The 22,745-nt window shown below is 38.5% G+C and overlaps 1 long non-coding RNA gene across 1 annotated transcript in view; it reads left to right on the top strand.

The window, feature by feature from the left end:
• Positions 1-18,756: 18,756 nt before the first annotated feature.
• The window catches only part of LOC128922449 (uncharacterized), a 30,556-nt gene continuing 26,567 nt past the window's right edge, over positions 18,757-22,745 (top strand). The window contains exon 1 of the long non-coding RNA XR_008471663.1: positions 18,757-18,904. This is a non-coding gene — a long non-coding RNA (uncharacterized LOC128922449). The remainder of the gene's footprint in view (positions 18,905-22,745) is intronic.

The raw sequence follows: 22,745 nt of genomic DNA, 5'->3' as shown, positions 1-22,745 counted from the left end.
CAGTTAGAGTCGCTTTTCGGTTGGTTTCGGGGACCGATTATTATATGTGGTTATCCTTAAATTACGGTCCAAAAAAGTCGCTTAGACTAACTTGGAACTTGTTATGTGAGAACTCGATTTTCCATTGAGCTATTTTATACAAGAAAGAATTCGGTTCAAACTGGCCTTCCACAGGTCATTCTACTACCGAAGTCACTGTATTTTCAAGCGAACTTAAAGGAGAACACATAGGTCCTGCGGTTTTAATCAAGACCAAAAGCAGCTGTCAAACCCCGAGCGCAGGAATTCTTAGGCCAAAAACGTCTTCGCATTTAAAACTACAACTCTTTCGGTTATTCAAATCCCCACGGAATTTTGAATACATTTCGTATAGGAAGTGAGATCACGGCTCTAAGGGCTGGGTTCAGTGTCGCACGATAAGTCCACAACTCGAAATGTACTCGTCTGCATAAAACCAACTTTCAACTTAATATACCCCAACCGCTCAGATGTAGGGTACACAAATGGTGCTCACCACTAAAGGGCTGCTCATCAAGCACGCCAGTGATTGCAGTAAAGGCGAGAGTAAAGCGTAAAAGTTAAATGAAACGAAACACGTTAATGAAATGACCTAGCGGTGGTGGTGTTACCGGGCAGTAAAAACAATAAAGCAATCGAGTGACGCAGTAGCGGCATGAGCAAAGACTGCTATAACAACATAACAGTACTTTCACTGAAACTGGACTACACACACGCAGCAGCCAACAGACCAGCGCCACGACGACAATACACATAACTCACCACAATAGCCACGACCGAGCGTGGCAACGTAAGGAAAGGTGGGTGGGAAGCTGGTTATTACACCTGTCGCGCTGTGAAAGTGAAATTTCAGCAACAAAGCTGACGAAAATCAACGTGGGAGTTGCCAGAGTGACAGGTGAGTTGAGCTGGTCATTTGAGACGAACGCGGCAACGGACGACGGTCTGCGGTGTGCTGTATGCGCCTGTGTGTGTTGTGTCCTTTTTTGCTGTTGTTGCTCATTAACTTGACTTGTTGTTTCGTCGCTGCCGTTTAATGGTGTGCTTGCTGGCTGGCTGACTGTCCTTTAATGTTGAGCGGTCGTTCGGTCTTTTTTGCAGCTCTTTTATGAATTTCCAGTTTAGCTTCTAGCAGTCGCCCGCCCACCTCCCGGCTTGTCAATCTGAACGTGTTAGACTGTGCATTAGCCATTAAGATACGTTAATGAAACGGTATCACCTCGAATGGCTCGTCGTCTCCTGCACTAACACTGCCGCGTGCTCATTAAAGGTAAGGTAGTAAGGACACAGGACCGGCTGCTTGTGTAAGCTAATAGCTGATATCGACTTTCCTCAACACTGTATTTGTTGTATTAAGTTATTTTTGGTGCATTTAAGCGCAAATGGCTAAATGAGCGCTGCCGAAGCCTAAAGTGGTCGCCTGATTACCTTGGCTGGGTGATTAAAAGGCAACAAAGTGTGCTGTTTTAATGTTGAAAGTGAAAAGTCGTTGTGCTTGATTGACTGTATGTCTGGCATTGGCTAATCGCCAAATTTGGTGCTTTAAGGCTTAAATTTGAAGTGCTGTTGAAAGGGATGCACTTGAGGGATTTCGTGGAAATTCAGAAATGGAATCCGAGGCTCTTATTAAAGATACACTTATTAAAGAGATTCTTATGGATAAGAGAGATAAAAATGGATAATATACAGTGGCTTGAAGCTAACATGTATACAATATTAGATCCAACTGTCTAAACTTCCATCCAAAACGTTTCGTCAGTCCCAACAGAATATTACGGAGTCTCACTTTCTTCAGTCTCTCCTTACAAACTAGGTGCTCGCGTCTTGTATATTCTCTCAGCGAGGTCATCACAAATCAGATAAGACTGTAGATATCTCGCGAGCTAAATCAATAGTAATTAACGAGGTTCGACAATACCTAGCCCATAACCCCGAAAACATTGTAGAAAAGGCGATTTATTTAAACTGCCTCTCCCTTTAGATTAGGTTTAGTACGGTACACTTGCTCCAACTTATCTAAGTCGTCTGTAAAGTACTTTTTATGGAAGTCTGCAAAGTAGAAGGTCTGCCCGGCAAGATTCTCGTTAGAATGTGGTGGAAGAGGCAGCAGTTGTCAACCAGTTGTGGCGATGTGTGCTTTTATCCAGGATAATGAAGTAGATAACATCTTGTGAAAGAAACCAGTGCCCATCAACTCTGCGGCCGATAGGAAGGTTTTCGCCTTCTTCCGAACAATTTCGTCAGATGAAGTCCATTGTTACGATTGGTCATTGGTCCCCAGTGTACATCAGTGGATACATATTTAGTCGACACTCGCAAACCGACTTTGTATTGCGCTTAAGCGTCAAACACTGCTGTAAAGTGGTCTCATGATTGAGGTTTTTGTCCGCTGTCCGCTAATAGCTTTCTCAAGCCCAAAGTTTCAGTATTTCATATACATGCCAGCGGTGGACTTTCATTTGCAGTTATCTGGCGGACCTTCAAAAGGTGGTCTGCTCGTTCGAGGTCGTAGACTTTTCTTTTTATCCTTCGTGGTAGTCGTATTCGGTCGTAACGAGTTGAAGCTAGTCAATCCAATTCTCGTGCGTCGTTATCGAATCTTCTCCTTCTATATGTGATACAGTATCCATGCGCTTTTTGGTTTCAGTGGATTTCCCTTCCAAAAACAAGAATCGACCCACCGTCCGATATTGCTCTTTTTCTAATGCGCCCGCTCCCTCACTACTCAGTCCGATGTAGCTGAAGTTTAGTAAGGACAGACTACAAGAAAATGCCAAAACTGAAAGCTGAATGATAATCTGGACTGCTATTTACTTCTCTCTTTGGCAATTGGTATTTATATAACGGTGGTTTGAAGGCCCTGCTAAGAGTTCGAGTTCTGAAGTTGGCGAGTTCCGTAATATCTGAGAGTATAACATACTAAACTTTAAGAGGTTTTCCCTAAAATATAAAGAGAGTGAGTATATAAAGAAATCTGCAAGAGTCAGAAGCCAGATAAAAATCGATACCACAGCCTACGTGTTAAAGCCACTTTCATACACTTTCTTCATACATAGCTATACAGCCATTTACTCATTGTTGTACCACAAAATGAAACTCATAAATCTTTCAACGTCATTGTTTCTGTTGAGTACTACTATAACAGTTCACTCTCCCCAACCGCCATACTTCTGACCACTTGCTGACGGCACAACAATGTCTGCTTGTCTGTCTGTTGCAGTATCGTTACAAACATTTCATTAACACAATTGACACACTGGCATCGTTTAACATTTCGTGTGTGAGCCGTAAGCAACACATACATACAGATGTATCCTTTCGTCGAGAGAGGGTGAGCGTAAGGCACTAACAACCATGCATATGTATAGCTTTCTAGAACAATGCACTTTTGCCAAAGCTGTAGTCGATGCCGATGCAAAAATGTTTAGTTCCGTTCTGCTTTTACAACGCCATGAGTGTGGGCAGACAATAAACCGTTATAAGCGGTACTTCAACGCAGCTGTCTGTCATTTGTGGAGAGGCCGAAACATTTCAGCGAAACCACAATGTGTGCGTTAATAGTAACATTTTTCGGAAAAAAGTAAATATCAATATATAGGAGTATAAATTTTTGATGAAACCCGAATTTTCGGTATACGTTTTTCGGGATCCCAAAATTCTAATAATCTAAACCACTTTTGAAACTATTTTCGATTTCAACTTTATTTAAAACTATTGTCTTTTTTCGAATTTTATAAATATTAAATTTAGATATTCTATATTTGATCACTTTTTTTTTAATCCCGAATTTTCGGTATTCACATATTCATACTTTCCTGATTACCTACATACTTATAGTCTAGTGCAACTATGTATATATACAGTAGCGGACAGTGAAATCCGGACAACCATTCGATTTGTATTTAACGGGCGATTGTGACCGAACAGTGTATTTTACTGCCGAAAGGCTTATTCTTTCACATAAATACGTGTTCGGTACACGTTTTAAAGCAACTTTAAGTTAATTTTTTAAGAGTTTAATAATTTATTTTGTTCTTGTGCTTTGGTATAGATTAAATATACCGAATTTCAAAAAAAAATGTCCGAAATGCAAAAAAGTTATATTTTGATTTTGGGAAAATAAAAACTGACAATTCATGAATTAATAAGTAATAGAGTTGGCTTCAACAAGTCCTCCGTCGGAGAATTCCTTAAAAAAATCGACAGAACCAGGTCTATTAAGGATAAAACTGGCTCTGGATTAAAGAAGAAGACAAATTCAAAGAAAAATCGAGTGATGGAACGTATTTGCTTGAGGAATCGCTTCAAAATTGCTGAGGATGTTAAAGAGAAGTTATTTCAAGATGTCGGTACAGAAATTTGCGCAAGAACCGATCGTTGACGGCTTCAAGATGTTGATTTGAATGCTCTTCGGCCCGCCAAAAAACGATTTTGGACCTCAAAAATGCATCAAAACCGTACACGACGGGCAAAAGATTATGAAAATTGGAGTTAGTTGGCGAAATGTTATCTTCTCGGATGAATCAAAATTTAACCCTTCTTGTAGCGACGGCATGTCGTACGTAAGGCGGAGAACTTGTGAGTGGTTCAAGGACGAATGTCTTCAATGAATCGTTAAGCAAGGAGGCCGCCGAATGGTCTGGGAATGCTTTTTTTACCATAGCCATTCACAACTAGTCCTAATAGATGGAACCATCATCCGGTTTAAGTACCAGGAGATACTTAAAACGAATTTAATACCCTTAATGGAGGACTATTTTTCATAAGCGGATGTCCTTATTTTTCAGGATGACTATGCGCCATGCCAGCGTGCCAAAATTGTAAGTATGAATTTTTTTGTACATCTAGAGGTTATTGCTATAATTTAAATTACAAATTTTATAATTGTCCTTTCATTTTTCTTTCAGGCGAAGAATTATTTATAAAAATTCGGGGTTTCGACTTTATAGTGTTCAGGTAATAGTCCAGATTTCAATCAAATTAAGAACTTTTGGTTTATAATGAAGACTCAGATATCATAGAAGAGACCAAAAACTTTAGCAAAATTGCATAGAATTCTCTAAGATGTATGGTATAACGGTATTGCATCAGGAACATTACAAAATCTGATAAATTCAATGGAAGAGCGGATAAAATCCGTTATAAAAAACAAAGGAGGTTCGACAAAATACTAATTATAATGTTTTTGTATCAATTAATGTTCCCCTTAAATAATACTAAAAAAATATTTCTTTAGTGTAAAGAACAAAAAAGATATCACTGTTTATATTGTTAGCTACCAAAATGATAAAATATCTGAAATTAATTAAAATAAATGGAAGTATAACTGCAATCAACAACACTGACTTTGTTTACACTTAATACTCAATTATTCTACATATATTATTGTTTTAAAGTAAAAAGTTTAAACATTTGGCTAAAATAATATGAAATAACTATGATTTTTTAGTTGTCCGGATTTCACTGTCCGCTACTGTACATGATTCTGCGTCTAAGTAGATTGTTGTAAGTGACTGAAGGCATCAGCCGCTCTTAGTATGTCAGAAACTATCAATAACAGTTGAGTTGCTCCGTACTCTGCACTTCCCCTCACTATTTTACTTTATTTACTTAAGTACATAAGTCTTAATTGTGTTGGCTGCAAACAGAAAAGTATTATTTAAGTTTTCTAAAGCACATTGGCAAGCTTTGCTGTTGTTGTTGTTGTTGTGCTTAGCAGAGAAAGTAAGTCAGCAAGGAGTTATGCGTGAGGAAACAATAAAGACTTCCAATAGCTTAAGGGGGAGCATGAAATTGCATTGAAGTTCCTTAGTCACATAATTTAATTATAATGTTAGTTGGTGTGAAGAAATATTAGGAGATATGTAACAGAATGCACATTTCACATACGTTCGAGAATTCTTTGAGGGATTTGTAGAATTACGATATTTGCACTCTTTGGTCAATTTCTTATTGCAACTACTAGGCAGAACAGTTTACAGGGAACTTTATTAGCTTGTAATCGAATGAAAAATTATTTGAAAGCTCTCCGAAAAAACCGTTGGTTTCTAATTCTTATCATATTCTATAACTTGCTCAATCGCTTCTGTGGCATCTCTTCTATTATACTCCAGGAAATCGAATGCGTCTTTTAAGCTTAAAGCTTTCATGACTTTGAATGGAAGTGGATGTTATACATCGTCGTCTTGAAATAACCCCCTTTTAGAGAGAGTTTATGTCATCTAATGGTCAACTTGTTTGCCGAACACATTAGACTGAATCGCTCTTCGAAACTGTGGCGGATCTTATCAGAACAAGCTGTTTCATATTGTTCAAAGGGATTCGAGCCATCAATTTACTGGATCCAGTAATCGTATGTAGAAGCAATGTAAGAGAAGTTTATTTGTGAAATGAAGGATGTTTTTAAAAATTATTGAGCTTTCATAAAAAGCTGTCAAAGTATTTAAAAATTATTGAGCTTTCAAAAAAAGCTTAAGTCAAAAGCTTAATCGGAGAATCATAAACCTATAGAGGAGTTACCGATTTCGAATTTTTTAGTGTATTAAAGCAAGGTGGAAAGTAATTCAGTGTCGACAGAGTCGGAATCTTGGTCTGCAATTGGTAGCTTTTTTGCTGATTTTTGAGATCAATCTTAACAACGGATTCTTTTATGCTCCTTGAATCGCCTTGATAGTGGATAATATAAAGCTCGTTACTGTGAGTTATAGAGGAAGATCCTGTGACAGATTTTCTTATTTTATTAGAGCTTTTAGCAATCTAATCCTACATAGATTGGTGAGTGGTATTCAACATAGTCACTATGATTGCTGCTCTCTCCGATAGGACGGGAAGAAATAGAGTACATTTATTAAGAAAATTCCGTTGGTTGGTTTAGAGCTACTTTTCTATTTCTCTTAATAAAAAAGAGTTACCCTTTAACCTCACCATACTCAATCTATTCCTTTTTCAATACCTCAAATGTATGAACTTATTCAACTTAACTGAGAAATTTTCTTTTCAACACTTCGCTTGACATTTCCGCTTTAAAACTTTGCACTCAACATTACCGTTACACACGCATAGCCATGTTCATTTACTTCCTGTGGAAACACATTTGTATGCCGAAAGTGTTACACAAATATTTCGCGGAAACCTCTGACACATCTGCTTCCGCCACTTCGCGCTATTAATATGCTCGCGTTCGTCTCTCGTACGCTTCGCGGCGTAACCCTTTACCTATTATGTTTGACGGCGCGTCAGTAAGTCGCCAGATATTTTCGGTTGCGCTTAATGTCAGTCTGCGTAATTAAATGTTTCCTTGTGTAAGCCTTTATTAATTTCCGTTTTTTGTTTTGACGTTGTGAAAGGGGGTGGATGTGAGGGAAGCAAAGAATGTTACATTTAAAGGCGAACAAATTGAAAGGAAATGTTAAAGACATGTGAACATGAATGAGTTGTAAGTGAGTTTGGAGAAAAGTAAATAAAACAAGTAAGGAAAGGCTAACGGGTGTAACCGAACATTTTATACTCTCGCAATTTATTGGTGTAATTTTATAAAGATAACACAATTCGACCCACATATTCGGCATAAAGTCCAATAGAATAATGAAAATCATCATAAATAGTATATGGGGACTGACGTAATACCTGAATTACATTAAAATATCTAAGATATTTACCTATATTTTCGTTGAAAAATTACCCTTAGGCACTGAGTTCTTCATGTTCGATATAAGGGGCCTTGAAAAGTCATGGTCCGATTTCGAAAATTTTTCCACAAGTGATATCACAGCTCAAATACAGTATTTGTGTAAAGTTTTATTCCGCTATCTTCATTGGTCCTAATGTATATATTATAAAGTGAACGAATCAGATATAATTCAAAATTGAGTTATATGGGAAGTAGGCGTGGTTGTGAACCGATTTCGCCCATATTCTACCCGTGTCATCAGGGTGTCAAGAAAATGTTATATACCGAATTTCATTGAAATCGGTCGAATAGTTCTTGAGATATGATTTTTGACACATAAATGGGCGACGCCACGCCCATTTCCCATTTTGTAAAAAAATCTGAGTGCAGCTTCCATCTGCCATTTCTTCTGTAAAATTTAGTGCTTCTGACGTTTTTCGTTAGTGAATTAAGCCAGTTTTAGTAATTTTCAACATATCCTTTGTATGGGAGGTGGGCGTGGTTATTATCCGATTTCTTTAATTTTTGGTCTGTATAAGGAAATGGTTAAAAGAAACGACTGCAGAAAGTTTGGTTTATGCAGCTTTTTTGGTTTGCAAGATATATACAAAAAACCTATGGATTTGGGGCGGGGTCACGCCCACTTAAAAAAAAATACACCCAAATGTGCTCCTCCCTAATACAATCCTCTGTACCAAATTTTATTTTCATAACTTTATTTATGGCTTAGATATGCCATTTTGTGGCCGTGGCAATGATCCGATTTCGGCCATTTTCAATACCAACATCCTCAGGGTGCCAAGGAATATGTGTCATTAAGATATCTCAATTTTTAGTCAAGTTATCGCTTGAAGGGACAGACGGACGGACATTTCAACTCCACTCGTCATCCTGATCATTTATATATATATAAGCCCATATCTAACTCTTTTATTTTTTGGTGACACAAACAACCGTGAACAAAATCTAAATTGAGTAAGCTAGAAACATCAATTAGGAATGTATTTTAAGTAAGATTTGTTTATGTCAAAAGTATTCCAGAGTGGGTGAGCTAAAGATTATACCGATTTGGAAGAACAAAAAAATATCTGAAGAACGGGCATTACATCCATGAAACTCGGGTTCCATACTCAAGGTTAAAGGGCGAATATAGTCCAAAAAAAAAAAATTGAAAATAAAGCTTAAAGTTGAGGAATGGTCTTAGCCAGATCAGAGAAAAATCTGAGGGATGTGTAAAAAGTTCAAGGGCAAGGGATGTTTTCCATATGCAGTAAAAAATAATATGAGTATTACATTCCAAACAACCAAATATGATGAACTCTTTGATTTTGATTGCTGAGGACCTAAATTCACTTAATCCACTAAATCGTGAGGATTTTCTCACTATTGATTGATGAGTGGTTCGAAGTCGAGTCGAATTAGGTACTAAAGAGTACTCAAGAGATCTGGGGGACTGAAGCAGGGCTAAAATTCAACGTACAATATTTGGAATATGCAAAGATTGATAAGTCGACCATAATTTGAATTTCCATAAGCAAACGGTAGAGTAGTCGATTTTTAGTGAACAAGTGTATTCGTGGACTTTTTTCAATGCTTTAGAGTCTTGATTGAGCGGTATTACTTTATAACATGTATTATAACTCCGAAACTTGGTGCACAAAACGAGATCTGGTTAAGTCCACGAACTGCCAAAATATCCATCAAAATAAACCATGAGGACCCATAGAATTCGGTACTTTGGTTCCAAGTCTACATTTGTATCTACAACTTTATTTCATACCTGTATTGAAATTCCAATGGCCTAAGACACCACAAAAACTTTTTACAGGATCACATTAGCTCTTCTGTGTCTTGGGTCGGTTTTCTTTGGATTCGGTTTATGTTTCGGATTGAAGCATATAGTCGTTCGAGAGTACGAAGATAATGCGTGACAGGTCAATGGCGACGAATCCTGTCTATATATTGGTGAATAACTGGCAGTGATCTTTAGACTCGATTTGAATGGTTCAATTTTTGTAGACCCATAAAAGAAGATAATGTAAATTATAGATGCTTAAAGTCGTCCAAGATCTTCGTCAAGGCAGTAACTCCGTACACCGTTTTTAAAGCTTTAAAGCTCACATCGTTTATTCAGCCGAAATGAATGATTACTGTATAAATCGCTGAAAGCCCAAGTGTCTTCAGAGTCTAGAAGGAAGTTAAACTTAAAAAATCTTAGTGTCTTGAAACGATATTTTTCTTCTGAAAATATATATTTTTTTGTAATCTTAAAGGTAACATAACTGTAAATTCAAACTTTGGCTAAGCCTTCTTAATGCTCTATGTTTGGCAATACATATGTCTTCATCTGCATACCTGAACACAAAAGCATGCGCTCTGTGCATATTCCCACATCTAAAACAAATATGTACAACTTAATTAAATGTTAAATGCTGACGCCATGGGAGCAACAACACTATGTAAAACAACAACAACAGCAAAGCACCAACAACATGCAAAATACAAATAAGATTCATTACAATGGCGGTAAAGAAACCAAGGAAACAACAAAAACGACATAGATGACAACAACAACAAAAACAATTAAGCTAACATTCTCTGCATAGATGCTGTATAAGTGAGTGTGTATGAGCCCGTGTGACTCCATCTAAATATGCGCTGGCAAGCGCAAATGGGTGTTGGAGCGTCTCAAGGAAATTAGCGTATCTGTCAGCTGTCATTTAATTTTACCACCGTGACAGGTGTAAGGGTATGCACACATACATATACAGGTGTCTCTATGTCTCTATGTGTGTGTCTGTGACTAGTTGTGCCATTTGGCATTCCATTGAATGCTTCAACACCTTTATAGCGACGCTGCGCGCTGCGGGTGTCTTTCACACCTTCATTAGTTGGTCGTGCAAATAACTAACTAACACATATGCATTCATACAACAGCACACACTCAAATATAGCCATATATACAAGTGATTGTTGTTGCGTGTAAAGGTAAGTAAATAACTTCACACATGCGAAGGTGAAAATTCATTCATATGCTCATATGCATATAGGGTATGTGTGTGAGCGTGTGACTGACAAATTGCTCTTGCTCGCTGTCACTCACACTCTTACACTTCTATGAGCATACATATCCGCAGTCGTTGTTAAACTGTGCACCGCTGTTGTTCTTGTTGTTATGCATAACTGCCACTGACATTTAACATTTGTGCCAACGTCGGGAAGTTAGCGATGTTTTGGACGCGGAAATTCTGTAAAACATATGCATATGTACATGTAATTACATTCAGGGGTGTATCACAGAGGGACAAATTATTAAAAAATATACCAAATAAATCGAATACGCCAATAATCTTTACAAGCGATTTCCAATACGTGAATTGCTTCTCAAACGTATCTACCTTTAGGCACCTCATTTTATTTTTAACGGATTCGAAAACTTGTTTAAAGTAAGCCGAGGCATAAGCTTAAGATTAAATACAGTTTAAAGATAAAAAAGTTCGTATCTAAAAAATCATTCGATTTCAGAATAGATCAGATACAGTGGATTGTATAAGTAGATATAGCACATAATCCTAATTGCAGATCCTCTCATTGCTTCCGAAACTAAAATTAGATCTGTAAGTCATGAATCGTTGAACTTTTCAAAGATTTAACCACAAGCATTGATATTGTCTTAAATTTATTGAATATAAAGATTACTACATTTGACTGATTCCAGGTTTGAATCTTTCGTCTTAAACTCAAGTGTATTGTTTCTTGGGGCTTTAGATTGAATATTCCATTGATAATGTAGCACTTACATTTTCAGGTCAAAAGGTGATATATATTATATTAAAATTTTTGAAAGATTTTGAATTAACTCAGTTTCTCAACAACGTACAATAGCTAATCTCTGTCCTCTGTCCCTTCGACATGTCATTTTGAGTGCTTCGAGGATTCTTACCTTCCAGATAATTTAAGAAAATCATATGTAGTAAGATCTATGGAAGCAATAGTCTACCCCTGACATCACATAACAAGTTTTTTAAACCTTATCTTGTCCATCGAGCTGTGTGAGCAGAGTTTGTTTGTACAAAAGTGAGTTGCACTGGTAATTTTGGAGTTACTTTTGGACTTTCAGATCGGAATTCGAGCGGATTTTCGGACTAGATCAGGAGGTAATTCGATAAGTTTTCAACTCGACATGTTTCCTCTCTCTATGGCTTCTTACTAATCCGTGCCTATTTGGAACCATATGTGTTTATTCTTCTAATGCACCCGATCTTTCAGTAATGTTTGTTTCGATCAAGATTGGTGCACGTTCCCATGATAAAAGTAATACTATTCCTCTTTTAATTAACCCGAACCCAATGGAACGGCTTCAGCACATGGGGACTTTACAGTACGATAATCTGGAAGAGATATCGTTAGTGAAACCACATCACCTTTTGAAATTCGCGTCAAGCCGTACGTGACGGCACTCCATCTGGCATCGCAAAGGACCAAAATCGGTCTATGTGTGGCTAATTGGCCTACCAGATTAACCTAACCTAACCAAAACCCCCCTTCGCAATAAATCTAGCTGCGTCCTAGATGAAACTTATGTGTATATTATACTTAGATACTTAGAAATTGCTTATATATAACCAAGTACAAATATATAGGTCGCGGCTAACATATTATATCTTTACTTAAGCATACTCATATCTATATGGAGTCATATATACTCTCCCATACACACACTTAACATTTGTCGATTCCACCGTGTTCATCCATTTCCAGCGTAATTTGTTTATTTCCCCGCATTTTCGAATTTAATTTTGGTCTGACCCTTTGCAAATGGCGCTTATGTATATGCTAACGTTACCTACATGGCCTTTAAATTCTGGGTTCACTGCCTTTTAACCTACAATTTGAGAGCGTGGCAATATTTCTGGTTGTTGGTTGGTTTTGTTTGAAAAAATTCGGCGTAATTTTAGTTTTTTCTAGGGAGTAAGCGAGATACCCAGTATTTCAATTTTCATATGGCTTTACTGCCACCTGTTTGTACAAGCGTTTATTCACAAATGTAATTGACATTTCGTGTGAAAATGCTTAAGTTTTCATTTCCGTTCGAATATTGACGGTGGGAGAATTTACCTGCGACATTCGTGGAAATTCAATTAAATTGAACGTATTTCGATGGCTGTAAACTTAAAATTGTACAGAACTTGTATACCTTTATGATGAAAACTCCATATTTCCAGCGTCCTTTCATAGTCTTGCCATGCGTTCATCGATTACGTTCCATATCTTATCCTGATATGATTCTCGGACTAGTTCACTATGGAAAAGGTTTTTGTAGTATTGAACATTTCGAGACGGCGAAAGACTAATAGGTGAGCCTTTATGTGTGATTACTGTCTTGAATGAGGAGCAAGAGATTCAGAATATTCTACAACGGGTCGATTTGTATAAATGTGGTTCAAATCTTTAACTTCACTTGTTCGAAGCTACAATTATCAGTAGATGTTAGAGTAAGATAAAATAGATTCTAAAGTTCCAGATGACGAAACATCTTTATAGGTATAGAGATCCTTAGACGATTGGTCCGGCTGTGGCAGGACCAGGACAAACCAAACTACATTTGTTTGAAGCAAGTAGTCCGGAAGTGAGACTTCAACCATTCGAAGTCTTTGTTAAAGTAGTTGGACAATGGAAGTCACAATTCTATTCTTGGGTATTATTATTAGATATTAGAAAAGGGGGAACATTTTAAACGGATTCGCTAGATCTTCTGTAAATAAGTGCTTGTAAGCCCTTTGCGATTTGTGGGTGTCTGTTGGGGTGATGTGTATTGAGGAAGAACCTTTAATTACTTTATCATGTAAGCAATAAGCAATGACTGCGCGTTGTGCTGCGTACTCTTAATTAAACAGGATGCTGTTGGCATTAAGGCCGCCGGGCATTCCGTCATGTTGCAGTTGTGCTGAAGAAGAAAAGACGCGTGAAGACATGCTATTTCGCGAGCCCACAACTTAATACAAAAATACCAATGCGCGCAATTATACGAGCGTTGCTGCATAAACACGACAGTAAAAGTGTTCTTGTATTTGTAAGCATAATTTCCGTTTGTTGTTGAAATCCTTTATAATGCGAAATGTTGTTTACCGCTTGTTGATTTCATAGCCTGTGGCCACTGTTGATTTGACCCGACAAAAAGCGGCATAAATCGTAGCATAATGAGGAGAAGGGATTTGAGATTGTGTAAGTGAACTTATTGAAAATTAAGAAAGTGGTAAACAAGTTTTTCCGCATGAAATTTCTTAGTGAGCGGAACAAAAAATTCGATATCAAAGAAATAAGTTCAGTGTTTTTCGTTTTAAGGTGAGAAGTCCACTCACGAGCATCTGAAGTGGGAGAGAAGTGTACAGAAGTCAGTGGAATTTCATTGCTCTTTTTTTTTGAAGTTTTTTTTTGTTATAAGACCTCCCTTTTTATAAGATACTAGCGAACCCGACAGACGTTGTCCTGTCCCACGTCTCAATGTAAACTTTTGGAAATTAGCTGTAACCATTATTAGACCCTTATGATGCAAATTTTTATTCAAAACTTATTACAATACCTAAAGTCATATTTATACAAAAATAACCAATAAAGTCGTTTGTTGAAAAAGGTGGATCTTAAACTATTTTATAGCGGGTATTTATTCTAAGAGTTAATTATCTACAAATACTGAAATTATCGTAATGCCATCGTATGTACAATATTTTTGGTTAATCCTTGAGAGGTATAAATAAATAAATTCGATGGTTTTCCTACCCTCGAGCACGCAACGTATAATTGGCCGTGAGAAAAGCGCGGATTTTCTAAATCTAGTCCACAAATCGTCATCGTTTGACCTTGCGCCTTATTAATAGTCATCGCAAATGCCAAACGGATTGGAAATTGTAAACGTTTAAATGGTTTCGGCGAATCTGAAGAAATCATTGGAATCCGTGGTAGGAGTACATTCTCAACTTGAAATTTTCCACTCAAAATAGTGGCTTCAAGAATGTTGCCCATGATTTTTTATGACTAATCGCGTACCATTACACAATTTTGGCGCATTCAAATTTCGAAGCAAAATTATAGGTGGGCCAATCTTTAATCGCAAGTTATGTCGTGGCAATCCAGGTAAATCCAGTGAATTCAAAAATTCTACAGGATAGTTGACAACTTCATCTGGAACAACAACAGTGTCAATTTATTTAAATGTAAATTCATTACCAAGCAGTGACTGCTGTATTTTTAAATTGATCGCGCCGACATCTTCTAAAATAGCTCGCTCACGTAGCCATGTATGGTCTGTATAATTATATTGTAGCTGTGGAATAATACTTTGCATCAACTCATCTTTGGTAGCCACCATATTGCAAAAGTTTTCTGGAAGTTGAATATATTGCGTATCTCTATACAATTGAATTTCACCATTACCAATGTTTAGCAATTATTCAGAAAATCGCGACGCAGATGGATAATTTTGGAGTTGAACACGCATATTGATTGTATGGTTTATTTTTCTGACATGTCGCCATAGTTAGGACTCTTTCAAACATGCTTTTATTTCGTATGCGTACAGTTGATTCAGGCATAATTGGCAGAGTCCACCAAAAACGTTTTGGATATCGCGTATTGATGTCCTCATACGACTCAAGGCTGACATCACCGCCATCCAAGAAGTGCGATGGACGGGACAAGGACGGAAGAAGGTGGGTCCTTGTGACATCTACTACAGCGGCCATATAAAGGAGCGCAAATTTGGTGTTGGATTTGTGGTGGGAGAGAGACTCCGTCGCAGAGTCCTGGCATTCACCCCGGTGGATGAACGTCTTGCCACAATCCGCATCAAAGCGAGGTTCTTCAACATATCGCTGATTTGCGCCCACGCCCCAACGGAAGAGAAGGACGATGTGACCAAAGATGCTTTCTATGAGCGCCTAGAACGCACCTATGAGCGCTGCCCCCGCCACGAAGTAAAAGTCGTGCTTGGCGATTTTAACGCCAGGGTGGGTAAAGAAGGTGTCTTTGGCACAACAGTCGGAAAATTCAGCCTCCATGACGAAACATCGCCAAATGGTCTGAGGCTTATCGACTTCGCTGGGGCCCGAAATATGGTCGTCTGTAGTACCAGATTCCAGCATAAGAAAATACATCAAGCTACTTGGCTGTCTCCTGATCGAAACACGCGGAACCAAATCGATCACGTTGTGATAGACGGAAGACATGTCTCCTGTGTTTTAGACGTGCGTACGCTCCGAGGACCAAATACAGACTCGGACCATTATCTGGTCGCAGCGAAGATACGCACCCGCCTCTGTGCAGCAAAGAATGCCCGTCAACAAACACAAGGAAGGTTCGACGTCGAAAAGCTGCAATCGCAACAGACAGCCACGAACTACTCTACTCGACTTGCACTCATGCTCTCTGAGAGCACTCATCAGCATCTCGATATAAGGGAACTGTGGAACGGCATCTCAAACTCACTGCGTACCGCTGCAGCCGAAACAATTGGTTTTCGGCAACGACAAAAAACAAGCTGGTACGATGAGCAGTGCCGTCTCGCAGCGGAGAGAAAACAGACTGCCTACCTCGCAACGTTGCAAACGACCACAACACGTGCGGGATGGGATAGATACCGAGAGCTGAAGAGGGAAGCGAGACGCATCTGCAGACAAAAAAAGAAAGAGGCTGAAATGCGTGAGTACGAAGAGCTTGAGAAGCTGGTAGACAGAGGGAATGCTCGAAAATTTTATAAAAAAATGAAGCGACTTAACGAAGGTTTCAAGACCGGAGCATCCTCATGTAGAGACCAAGGTGGTAATCTGGTAACCGATGTCCAGGGCATACTGGGATTATGGAGGGAACACTTCTCCGACTTGCTGAATGGCAGTGAGAGTACAACACCAGGAGATGGCGACTCCGATCCCCCAATCGATGACGATGGAACAGATGTTCCATTACCCGACCATGAAGAAATTCGAATAGCAATTACCCGCTTGAAGAACAACAAAGCAGCGGGGGCCGACAGATTACCGGCAGAACTATTGAAATACGGCGGCGAAGAACTGATAAGGTGCATGCATCAGCTTCTTTGCAGAATATGGTCGGAAGAAAGCATGCCTGTCGATTGCAATCTCAGTGTGCTCTGCCCAATCCATAAAAAGGGAGATCCCACAATCTGCGCCAATTACCGTGGGATCAGCCTCCTAAATATCGCATACAAGGTTCTATCGAGCGTACTGTGTGAAAGACTAAAGCCCACCGTCAACGAACTGATTGGACCTTATCAGTGTGGCTTTAGACCTGGAAAATCGACAACTGACCAGATATTCACAATGCGCCAAATCTTGGAGAAGACCCGTGAAAAGAGGAACGACACACACCACCTTTTTGTCGATTTTAAAGCTGCTTTCGACAGCACGAAAAGGAGTTGCCTTTACGCCGCGATGTCTGAATTTGGTATCCCCGCAAAACTAATACGGCTGTGTAAATTGACGTTGAGCAACACCAAAAGCTCCGTCATGATTGGGAAGGACTTCTCCGAGCCGTTCGATAACAAACGAGGTTTCAGACAAGGTGACTCACTATCGTGCGATAATCTTGTACAAGAGTGTACAGCTCCTGGCGTACGCCGATGATATTGATATCATCGGAAGCAACAACCGCGCCGTTTGTTCTGCTTTTTCCCGCATGGATAAGGAGGCGAAGCGAATGCGTCTGGAGGTGAATGAGGACAAGACGAAATATCTCCTGTCATCAAACAAACAGTCGGCGCATTCGCGTCTTGGCTCCCACGTCACTGTTGACAGTCATAATTTCAAAGTCGTAGATAATTTCGTATACCTGGGAACCAGAATCACTCTTGCCAACAGGTGCTACTTTGGACTGAGTAGGCAATTGGACAGTAAAGTTCTCTCTCGACGAACCAAAATCAAACTCTACAAGTCGCTTATCATTCCTGTCCTGCTTTACGGTGCAGAAGCTTGGACGATGTCAACATCAGATAAGACGACACTAGGAGTTTTCGAGAGGAAAATTTTGCGTAAGATTTATGGTCCTCAGAACATTGGCAACGGCGAATACCGCAGACGATGGAACGATGAGCTGTACGAGTTATACGACGACATTGACATAGTTCAGCGAATAAAAAGACAGCGGCTACGCTGGCTAGGTCATGTTGTCCGAATGGACGAAAACACTCCAGCCCTGAAAGTGTTCGATGCAGTACCCGCCGGAGGAAGCCGAGGAAGGGGAAGGCCTCCATTCCGTTGGAGGGACCAGGTGGAGAGCGACCTGGTTACACTTGGGATCTCCAACTGGCGCCGAACTGCGAAGGAGAGAGAGAGGTGGCGCACTATCGTCGATTCGGCTATAACCGGCTAAACGGTTGCAACGCCAATCACATACATACATACAATTGAATTTCACCATTACCAATGTTTAGCAATTATTCAGAAAATCGCGACGCAGATGGGTAATTTTGGAGTTGAACACGCATATTGATTGTATGGTTTATTTTTCTGACATGTCGCCATAGTTAGGACTCTTTTAAACATGCTTTTATTTCGTACGCGTACAGTTGATTCAAGCATAATTGGAAGAGTCCACCAAAAACGTTTTGGATATCGCGTAAATTTTTTAAAGTCCTGTGCAGTGCCTCCAGCGACTTCTTGAATATCTGGAAAATTTTCGATACAGCGATATTTTTTGCGATTTTGCCGACTGGTGTTTCGGTCATTTGCAATTTAGGAGTAATTTCAATGTCGAATGTTCCGTTTGTTTACCTACTACCAGGTGCCAAGTTGCCCCTATTCCCGTTAACCTTGGTAGTGAAAATGAGTGTAATTGGTTCAGGAATTATATATATGATGATTTTCTATTGGACTTATGCCTATGTGTTACCTTAATAAAAATATAGCAATAAAATGCGAGCATGTTCTTATTCTTTTTTTCTATCGACACAACCGTATACAATTGAACAATGACAAAAATATTTTAACAAAGTAACAATGACAACCTTCAAAATAAGATAATTTTTTGTTTTCTTTTTTTTTAATTTTGTTGTCAATTCAAATAAAATTTTTTTATTATTATTTTCTTCGCTATTTTTCCATTTTTACATATTTTCTAATTTTTTTCCTGGTCTTCCACGAAGGTTTCAAGACACACTCTTGAATAGTTTACACATCGACTACAGCGCAGTCTGCCGTATCCTATGTAAGTTCTGCTAATATCAAAAACAATTTTTAAATATATAATATAACTAAAAAAACATAATCTAGTTTATCGTATTGTGAATCTAAACCATCCTTAAACCCCCTGGAATACACACAAAAAATTTCATCAAAATCGGTCCAGCTGTTTAGGAGGAGTTCAATGACTAACACACGTACAGAAGATTTATATATATAAAGATTTTTAGCTTTTAGATGAGGAGGGATTAAATGGGATTAAATATATATTCGTTAATTCTCGGTATAGTTAGATCGTGGTGCTTAGGGATCAAATATGACGCTAATTGCCAAAGCTGCTTGGAATAAAGCGAAGAGGCATCATCCAAGCACTTCCTACTTCAATGTCCAGCATTCGCCAGACCAAGGTTAAAACACCTCGGTAGCCATACCTTCGTCGAACCCAGAGCTATGACTGGAATCGTCATTAGCCGACATAAGAACTTTGTAATAGAGTCCAATCGCTTTGTCGGCGATGCGTCAGGAGTATTTGGGTATCACAAAGGACAGTCGAAGCTGTCGAAGGGAGACTCTTTGCAGTTGCCGGAGATCTACCCCTTGACCTAATCTAACCTAACCCAGATCGTGGGTTTGTCTGGGTTTGTATAGGAACTGTTAATTCAAGTATGTCTCATATTTGAGAATTTTTGATTATTAGTTGGACTCAAATTATTTAGTATTCAGCTTTCAAAAGGACCAACTCCAAATGATTGTTGCCACACGTTTAAAAAGCACCCAGACAGAGAACGTTTAAAAATCACGTAGCAGAGAAAAGTGTAATAATTTTCCTTGGTCCAAAACAGTTTGTCGTTTTCGAATCATGGTTTTATAAGATCGAAATTCTTATAAGGTTTTTAAGTATATAAGGGAAGGTCCCTTTTAGGATATATAATCTGAGCTTGATTTCTAAATGGAAAGTCCGAATTGAATCATGTTAACCCAAATAGCCACAAAGTAGCTGAGAAATGTGATTTTACTTGTTTAAAAAATGTATAAGTCGGTCGAATTGTTGCTCTATAAAGTCGTAGTTCCCATAAAGTCGAATTTTATATATATCATATCAAATATGATATTCATTCGTCTCTTCCACTTGGTTTGGAATGTCTTATGCTGGTACAATGGAGGTTCCAGAAAATAAGTCCATCTAGTTATCTAGTGAAAAAGCTATTACCTCTTATACTTGATGGATCTCGGGCCACCATATGTGACAGGTCTAACAGCTAGGACATATTTATATTATATTTTAAAATAATTCGTTACATAATCCCTAACAATAAGTAACAAATCGCACAATATTCGCTTACACGCTCACCCCCCTAATATTGATGACTAGCAAAAGCATATAGCTTACGCCGCCCATTTCCAATCCATACTCAAGGCAAACAATAAATATTGGTTTCGTTGAGGAAAAGAGTGTAAGCAAAACATAGAAATGAATGAGAATGAATTGTGTGCCAAATTATTTACTATTGTTCGCTAATCCACCGCTTCCGCACGAGTGCGACGAACGAAGGAAGAAGACGAGTCAACATATTTCATGCATTCAAGGACACAAGTGTAAGTGTCTCTGTGTATTTGTGTGTGTGTGTAACGGTACATTTATGGCGTAAAATGTGGGCGTTGGCTGTCATATGCAGCTTTCACAACAGCTTTGGCATTAAAACGCCACTACAAAATATTTATCATTGTCCTTAGAGCCGCGAGACTTCATCAAACATTGCAACAAAGCGCAAAGCCAAGTGTAAGCGCAAAACGAAGAGTCAAGTAAAGAATAAGTAGTAGAAGCAGCGCTGTCTGTGACAATGGCAGACGCGCATCAGCTTTCATCAACAATATCAAGGCGACGCTTATATGGGGCTCATATGCTTTGGGTGCTTTGGCGGCTCTACTCCTTTTATTATTGTTGTTGTTATTATATTTAATTTTTTTTCTACCATTTCACTCTTGCTTGCTTCGCCCATATCACTGAAAGATTAAAATTCCACAGTTGTTGACAATGACGTTGATGATGACGTGCGAGTCGAGAGCGCTACAGCTCAGCGAATGAGTTGAGTTGTGTTGCAGCTGCTAGTGGTCTGAGCAGCGGAGGCGCCGCAATTTATATAGAACAATATGGAAGAAATACAATAAGTAACGGAAAAAAAAAAAACTCAGTCAAGGAAGCACAAAAGTAGGAAATTGTTGTGTCCTAGTCGTTGTCACTGCCATCCGCTTTCGCGGTCTCACACTCAACTCATCCGCCTGCGAGGAGTATCTAGGCTCTAGTACTCAGCTTAACCGCATGCAAGTGCAAAAGCACTAACTCATCGCCAAGCAAACTTAGTTGTGTGTGTATTTTGTCTTAGTTGTCTTCTTGCTTGGTCTTCTACTTATTCTTTGTTGCTTGATCCACCATGGAATAATCACAACAATCAGAGGCGCAACGTCATTGTCATTGTCATGCTGGCATCATCAATGTCAACAACAGCAATAGAGCAATAGCAATCACAATAGCAACAACAGCAACACAATATAAAATCTAATAATAAATTTTCTTGCGCTGAGTGCGGATCTAAGCGTTGCACGAGTGTTGAACTCCTCGCTAGTTGGCTGTGAAATCCGAAAATTGTATTAGTTGTGAAGAGCATTGGAGAGAAATGAGTTTAAGCTGAGCACATAGCGGAGCGGAGACCAGAATTAGAAATCGAAGACACGAAGAAAGGTTGAAAATCAGCACTTAAGTCATGGAATAAGTGAAGTTCAATTAAAGTAACAAGAGACTTGAAAATTTACTAAACGAAATTTTAAGGAGACGCAATTAGAACAAGTTTAAGGGGATGTAATATGGAGAGGTCTATAAAGCATTTTTGGGACCTTAACCTAATCTAACCTCACACAGATCGTGGATTCGTCTGGGCTTATATAGGAACTGTTAATTCAAGTAAGTCTCATATTTGGGAATTTTGGATTATTATTTGGACTCAAATTATGTAGTATTCAGCTTTCAAAAAGACCAACTCCAAAAAATGTTTGCCTCATTGCGAACCACTCGTTTAAAAAGCACCCGTCATATTATTCGGTGACGTTATCACCACTCAGAAGGGGTATTTGGTAGCAGAGAAAAGTGTACCAACTTTCCTTGGTCCAAAACAGTTCAATGGAAAACAATATTTTTCAACAATCGTATAGCTTTGGATATTATCAATAAACCGTTCGAAAAGTTATCAAATATTTGATGCTCGAAAAAAGTGTCACTTCTCTGTCCATAGTTAATCCAGAAATATTAGGCGTGTGGTACATCGGCCGTTCAGTCACTGTCAGTCACTGACGACTTGTTGATAATTTCAGATGTTATCATGATCTTATCTTTTTCCTTTCTGCAAATTTATCGAATATCCCTAGGTGAAAAGATCTTGGTTACTCGAGTGTGCTTTAATATCTTTAAGGATTTAGGAAGCTTCAATTTTATAAAAGAATTGACCTGATATCAGTATCTTGGAATAGATAAAGAAAATCCTCTCAAAGGTGCAAATATAATCAAACACCTATCAAATAGTTTATGTTTCAACCTCAAAAGTGAGAAGACTCATTACTAGGATGGTCAGTCGGAAAGCTTTAATATTTTAAATGAGTTAAGTCTTCTTAATAATTTACTTTTGGCCTTTTGAATCAATGTAATATAAATCCTCATTCTTCGACACATTGTTTAACATTGAGAAGCGAAAAATTATCCGTTCCACATGATCATATAAATCATAGAAATATGTTTTTGTTTATAGAAATGTATCGAAATGAAGAAGTTTAATCGCAGTTGTTGTTGGAACTGGATTTTAAAGCATGATTATTGA

The sequence above is a fragment of the Zeugodacus cucurbitae genome, chromosome 6 (assembly GCF_028554725.1).
Source record: "Zeugodacus cucurbitae isolate PBARC_wt_2022May chromosome 6, idZeuCucr1.2, whole genome shotgun sequence".
Lineage (NCBI taxonomy): Eukaryota > Metazoa > Arthropoda > Insecta > Diptera > Tephritidae > Zeugodacus > Zeugodacus cucurbitae.
Note: the sequence above shows the minus strand (reverse complement) of the source record. Positions and strands in the feature narration are given on the sequence as shown.